Source organism: Artemia sp. Qi Xiang Cuo, chromosome 18, assembly GCF_049724085.1.
Source record: "Artemia sp. Qi Xiang Cuo chromosome 18, ASM4972408v1, whole genome shotgun sequence".
NCBI classification, from domain to species: domain Eukaryota; kingdom Metazoa; phylum Arthropoda; class Branchiopoda; order Anostraca; family Artemiidae; genus Artemia; species Artemia sp. Qi Xiang Cuo.
The window spans coordinates 31,110,254-31,116,923 of NC_142811.1; the positions used below are offsets into that span (position 1 = coordinate 31,110,254).

General features: G+C 33.6%; 1 non-coding gene across 1 annotated transcript; it reads left to right on the forward strand.

Moving 5' to 3' along the window:
* The first annotated feature begins 250 nt into the window (after window positions 1–250).
* Window positions 251–322, forward strand: TRNAC-GCA (transfer RNA cysteine (anticodon GCA)). The gene has a single exon. It is a non-coding gene; the product is annotated as a tRNA-Cys (tRNA).
* The last annotated feature ends 6,348 nt before the right edge of the window (window positions 323–6,670 follow it).

The following is a 6,670-nucleotide window of genomic DNA, read 5'->3' on the forward strand; positions in this document are numbered from 1 at the left end:
TAAGCCAATATATTTCACTTGCTCTTCAAGTCAAGGGACAGAAAGTTTACTATACAGGGGTTTCGGACAAGGTGGTTCTAATGGTATACTTTTTGTTTTGATCTGACTCCCTTTTTAGGAGCTATGGGTTTTTATATTTCTTAACATTGGAGGTGATCGTCTCTTACTAGGTTGCTAGCTACCGCTGCAACTCGGATATGATTTATGTCTAATATTCATGTAAACATCTTTAATTCTCTCTTAATAACAAGGGTTCGTAGCTCAGAGGTAGAGCAATTGACTGCAGATCGATAGATCACTGGTTCGAATCCGGTTGGACCCTTATTTTTCAGAAAATAATACTATGGACGAAAGTTCGTTCTTTAATGTAATGTTATTCCAATGATTGTCTTTTAATGTAATTTTTAGGAGTTAGGGGTTTTTATATTTCTTAACATTGGACGTGATCGTCTCTTACTAGGTTGCTAGCTACCGATGCAACCCGGATATAAAGTCTAAATAAAACTTCTATTAATTAGTACTACATTAGATCCTCTTGAATGACATCGATCCCTTATGTAAAACCTTACTGACCTATATTATAGTTAAGTGGCCAATAAAATATAGCATAGGCAAGAGGTCGTTCTTTATTATATTAATCTCATACAGTTTTTTCCTTCCATTTTGTTTCCAGTATCTGTTTCCTTCATGTTGGATGTATTTTTTCAGTTTAATATCATACAGTTTTTTCCTTTCAGTTTGTTTCAAGTATCTGTTTCCTTCATGTTGAATGTATTTTTTAAGTTTAATCTAATAAATTTTTATTCTTTCCAGTATCTGTTTCCTTCATGTTGGATGTAATTATTCAGTTTAATCTCATACAGTTTTTTCCTTCCAGTTTGTTTCCAGTATCTGTTTCCTTCATGTTGGATATATTTTTTCAGTTTGATCTCATACAGTTTTCTTCCTTTCAGTATCTGTTTCCTTCATGTTGGATGTAATTATTCAGTTTAATCTCATACAGTTTGTTGCAAGTTCAAATCATCATGGACTTGTTTCGACTCGTTTTGGTTTTTGAATGTGACTCTACTTTTCTCTGCAAAATTTAGTTTATGGAAAACATTTTTATTTATTTCGTTCGTTGTTTAGTTGACGTTGTTTTATTATTTTTTTTAGCATTACTTGGTAATGTTTATTCAGTTTTTTGGATATGAAATAAAACACTGGATTTGTTAATCCATTTGTATCTTACTTATGAAAACGCTTAAGAATTAGTAGAATTATAATATTTTTATAAAGTTAAATAATAATATTTGTTTGTAAACCAAGATCTTTCATCTGCTTAAAATCTTCAATGAAAACACCATTTATGATGAGCTATAATCGTCCTTAATGTAACTACACCTGGAACCGCCATATATCAGTTAGTATGGGAGAGAGATCGTTCTTTACTGTTAACATCTTGCTGTTTTGTTTTGCTCTCTCAATTATTACTTCTCGATACGCTTGGTCGGTTGAATACCTTTGTTTTGATCTCTCAATTATTACTTCTCGATACGCCTGGTCGGTTGAATAACTTTGTTTTTCTCTATCAATTTTTAATTCTCGATGCGCCTTGTTGGTTGAATAACTTTGCTTTTCTCTTTTAAAGATACTATATCTGTTGTTTGTGTAGTAATGTTTTTTCAAATTGCGTATAGCTTTCTTCGATCTAATCATTATTCTAATCAAGAATGAGAGAATTTACATCTGTGTCGTTCTTAAGTAGTAATTATGACGTCAAAGCGTAATGATTTTATTGACGTCAAGGCGCAATGATATTATTTCATGACGTCATCAGAAACAACAATATAATTTCGTGTTTTTCTATTCACGTCATAGCTCTAATATAAAGCTACGACATTCATTATTTATCTATTAGGGTTTCAGACAAGGTAGTTCTAATGATGTACTTTTGTTTTGATCTTACTCTATTTTTAGGAGTTTTGTTATATTTCTTAGCATGGGACTGATCGTCTCTTACTAGGTTGCTAGCTACTGCTGCAACCCAAATTCACATATATATTTATTTATGAGAGGCAGCCTGGCCGAGTGGTCCAAGACACTGGTGTTAGCCACCAGTCTCTTCGGAGGCGTGGGTTCAAATCTTACCGCTGGTATACGATTATGTTTGAAAGACTGCAGTGTGAAAAGACATCAAAAATGCAGTTTTTGGTGGAAAAATTTATTCTCTTTTAGAAATAATTTATTTTAGTTACTCTAGATTTTTAACCCAATTAATTTCCTTTAAAATGAGCTATTGAACAACCCTCTACGATGTTCCAGTGCCAAGATATCTGTGGAAAAGAAAAAAAAAGAAAAGAGAAAAAATATCCCGTTTGGGGAGAACAACGTGGTTAAAGTCAATTTTCTTGATTTTCAAGCCAATATACTTCCCTTGCTGTTCAAGCCAAGGGACAGAAAGTTTTCTACACAGGGGTTTCGGACAAGGCGGTTCTAATGGTGTACTTTTTGTTTTGATCTGACTCCTTTGTTAGGAACTATGGGTGTTTATATTTCTTAACATTGGACGTGATCGTCTCTTACTAGGTTGCTAGCTATCGCTGCAACCCGGAAAAAAAACACATTGTGCCCACATCGTTCTTTACTCAGGCAGTGCTAGCGCGCTGCCTATGATAATAAACTGATTACACACAGGAAAAAGCCTAAGGCTTTTTCTTCTTTTAAATAGTAAGAGACGAGTCTCAAATAATCAAGTAGCTAGCTAATTCCAAAGGTATTCAATTTTTGTTATTCCAATGATCGTTTCTTATTGTAACTAGGTTTCAGCCATCTCTACAGCCATGATACTATTGGAAATTACATAATCCCTATTTATGTTTTAGTTAACATGGACAAGGTGTCGTTCTTTATTATATGAATTACTAACCTATACTATAATTAAGTGGCGTATAAAATTTAGTATAGGCAAAAGGTCGTTCTTTATTATAATATTGCTCAGATATCATAAATATTTTTGCAGTTTACATAATAACTTTAGCGATTCTAAACTGAAAAATAAGATATATTAAAAAATGGAATTTTTTGGTCTGAAACTACCATAGTCAATCCCACATCGGGTAGTTAGAACCTAACCAAAAATAAAACTAATTTTAACATTTTAAGGTATTTTTCTAGCTTGTATTGAAATATTCAAACTATTGCTCGGATACCATGGATATTTTTGCAGTTTACACAAGCTAATAAGAATATTAATTTATATAATTTATAAAGAATATAAATTAATATAGGTAAGAGGTCGTTCTTTATTATAAATTTTTACTTCTCGATACACCTGGTCGGTTGAATACCTTTGCTTTTCTTTTTTCTTATATTTGATTCGGTAATCTTCATCATTGTGATAACGCTCCTTGATCTTTTGTTTGACTGTCTCAATTTTCGCATGTCTATAAACTACATCATTATAATAACGCTGTTTGTCACTATCAATTTTCACATCTCGATACGCCTGGTCGGTTGAATACCTTTGCTTTTCTCTTTTCAAGATACTATCTCTGCTGTCTGTATAGTACTGTAGTACATTATACGTGCTGTGTGTGTGTGTACACTATACGTGATCGTCTCTTACTAGGTTGCTAGCTACCGCTGCAACCCGGTTGCCTATGCAAGTTAATATAGGCAAGAGTTCGTTCTTTATTGTATTTAATGTAAATTATGTAATTATGAACGAGAACATTTACAGTTCTGACGCTTCTTATATAGTAATTATGACGTCACGGCGTAATGATTTTATTGACGTCATAGCGCAATGATATTATTTCATGACGTCTTCAGAAACCACAACATAATATCGTGTTTTTCTATTCACGTCATAGCTCTAATATAAAACTATGACGACATTCATTATTTATCTAGTAGGATTTCAGACAAGGTAGTTCTAATGATGTACTTTTGTTTTGATCTGACTCTATTTTTAGGAGTTTTGTTATATTTCTTAGCATTGGACTGATCGTCTCTTACTAGGTTGCTAGCTACTGCTGCAATTCAGATTCACATATATATTATTTATGAGAGGCAGCCTGGCCGAGTGGTCCAAGGCATTGGTGTTAGCCACCAGTCTCTTCGGAGGCGTGGGTTCAAATCTTACCGCTGGTATAATGTTTGAAATACTGGAGTGTGAAAAGACATCGAAAATGCAGTTTTTGGTGGAAAAATTTATTCTCTTTTAGAAATAATTTATTTTAGTTACAAAAGGTTTTTAACTCAATTAATTTCCTTTAAAATGAGCTATTGAACAACTCTCTACGATGTTCAAGTGCCAAGCTATCTCTGGAAAAGAAAGAAAAGAGAAAAAATATCCCGTTTGTGGAGAATAACGTGGTAAAAGTCAATTTGCTTGATTTTCAAGCCAATATATTTTCTTTGTTATTCAAGCCAAAGGGCGGTAAGTTTCCTTTATAGAGGTTTCGGACAAGGCGGTTCTAATGGTGTACTTTTTGTTTTGATCTGACTCCTCTGTTACGAACTATGGGTTTTTATATTTCTTAACATTGGACGTGATCGTCTCTTACTAGGTTGCTAGCTACCGCTGCAACCCGGTTGCCTATGCAAGTTAATATAGGCAAGAGTTCGTTCTTTATTGTAAAATCTAGTTACCGTTACAAATGGTAAACCAAATTACCCTTGGGATATCTTATCTATCTTAAGTTTAATCATGTAGTATTAAAAGGTGATTTAGGTTTGTTATTCTTTACTCAGGCAGTGCTAGCGCGCTGCCTATGATAATAAACTGATTACACACAGGAAAAAGCCTACGGCTTTTTCTTCTTTTAAATAGTAAGAGACGAGTCTCAAATAATCAAGTAGCTAGCTAATTCCAAAGGTATGCAATTTTTGTTATTCCAATGATCGTTTTTTATTGTAACTAGGTTTCAGCCATCTCTACAGCCATGATACTATTGGAAATTACATAATCCCTATTTATGTTTTAGTTAACATGGGCAAGGTGTCGTTCTTTATTGTATTTTAATGCTATATTATTTTCAAGGATATCAAAAAGAATTTGACATAATTCAATATACGTCGGATAGAGCTTGCAGATATCAGGGTGACATTGCCAAGTAACCTGCTGCCCAATTTTGGGTTTTGAATGATTACTCAGATTGTTATAGGTGACTTCAGCCATCATTATTTCCTTGTCAGATCTAGTTTTAGAGCATTTTTCAATAGTTGTCTCGTACTTTTCAGGACAGTTTGTTCTACTACACAGAGAATTTTTTGCCAAATATTCAGTAGAACTAAACGAACTGTTTAAAACACAGTTAGAAATGCTTTTTTCTTGAGTCGGTGTTCCAGGAATTTGTTCTAAATCATTAGTCTTACAAACACATATACTAATAACCCTAACAGGCTCGTTTTCGCCATAATTGAAAAACATTGCTTTTCCTTCGCTGTTGATAGGTATGCTTGTATATATTTTTTTATTGCTGCTACATAAACTGCAATTGCTCCTTCCAAAATTAATATACGCATTTTCAAAGAAGTACGCCTCCGTATATTCAACTGTGTTGTCGAACATTTTCCATTGAATCTATAAACTGTTCCGCAGTTGCCAATCCATACCTTGGAAGCTTTTCGTTAAACTGACAACATTTCTTTTGGATATTACTATGAAGCTTTGCCAAAGCATTTCTAGCCGACTTTTCAACAGCATCCGCTCTTTCAAAGAGAACTTTAATCTGTAATTTTGAATACTTTTCGTGATCGCGATAAAACATGCGTAAAATGTTTCTCAATTTACAAAGATCAGCCTGCATTTTTGCCATCTTCTTGTATTTCTGAATGTAATTTTTCGCTTTTTCCTTATGCGTTCTTCGGTACAACCTCGCAGAGAATTTAATTTTTTCATTATAGATTTTGTCACCCCAGTAACGCTCCTTGATCTTTTGTTTTGCTGTCTCAATTTTTACTTCTCGATACACCTGGACGGTTGAATACCTTTGCTTTTGGTTTTTCTTATATTTGATGCGGTAATCTTCATCATTGTGATAACTCTCCTTGATCTTTTGTTTGGCTGTCTCAATTTTTGCATGTCTATAATCTTCATCATTGTGATAACACATCTTGCTGTTTTGTTTTGCTCTCTCAATTATTACTTCTCGATACGCCTGGTCGGTTGAATACCTTTGTTTTGCTCTCTCAATTTTTACTTCTCGATGCACCTGGTCGGTTGAATACCTTTGTTTTGCTCTCTCAATTATTACTTCTCGATACGCCTGGTCGGTTGAATACCTTTGTTTTGCTCTCTCAATTTTTACTTCTCGATGCGCATGGTCGGTTGAATACCTTTGCTTTTCTCTTTTCAAGATACTATCTCTGTTGTTTGTGTAGTACTGTTTTTTCAATTTGCGTGCAGCTTGCTTGACTGAAACCATTATGTAATTATGAATGTGAAAATTTACAGTTCTGACGCTTCCTATATAGTAATTATGACGTCACAGCGTAATGATTTTATTGTTGACGTCAAGGCGCAATGATATTATTTCATGACGTCATCAGAAACAACAATATAATTTCGTGTTTTTCTATTCACTTCATAGCTCTAATATAAAGCTACGACATTCATTATTTATCTAGTAGGGTTTCAGACAAGGTAATTCTAATGATGTACTTTTGTTTTGATCTTACTCTA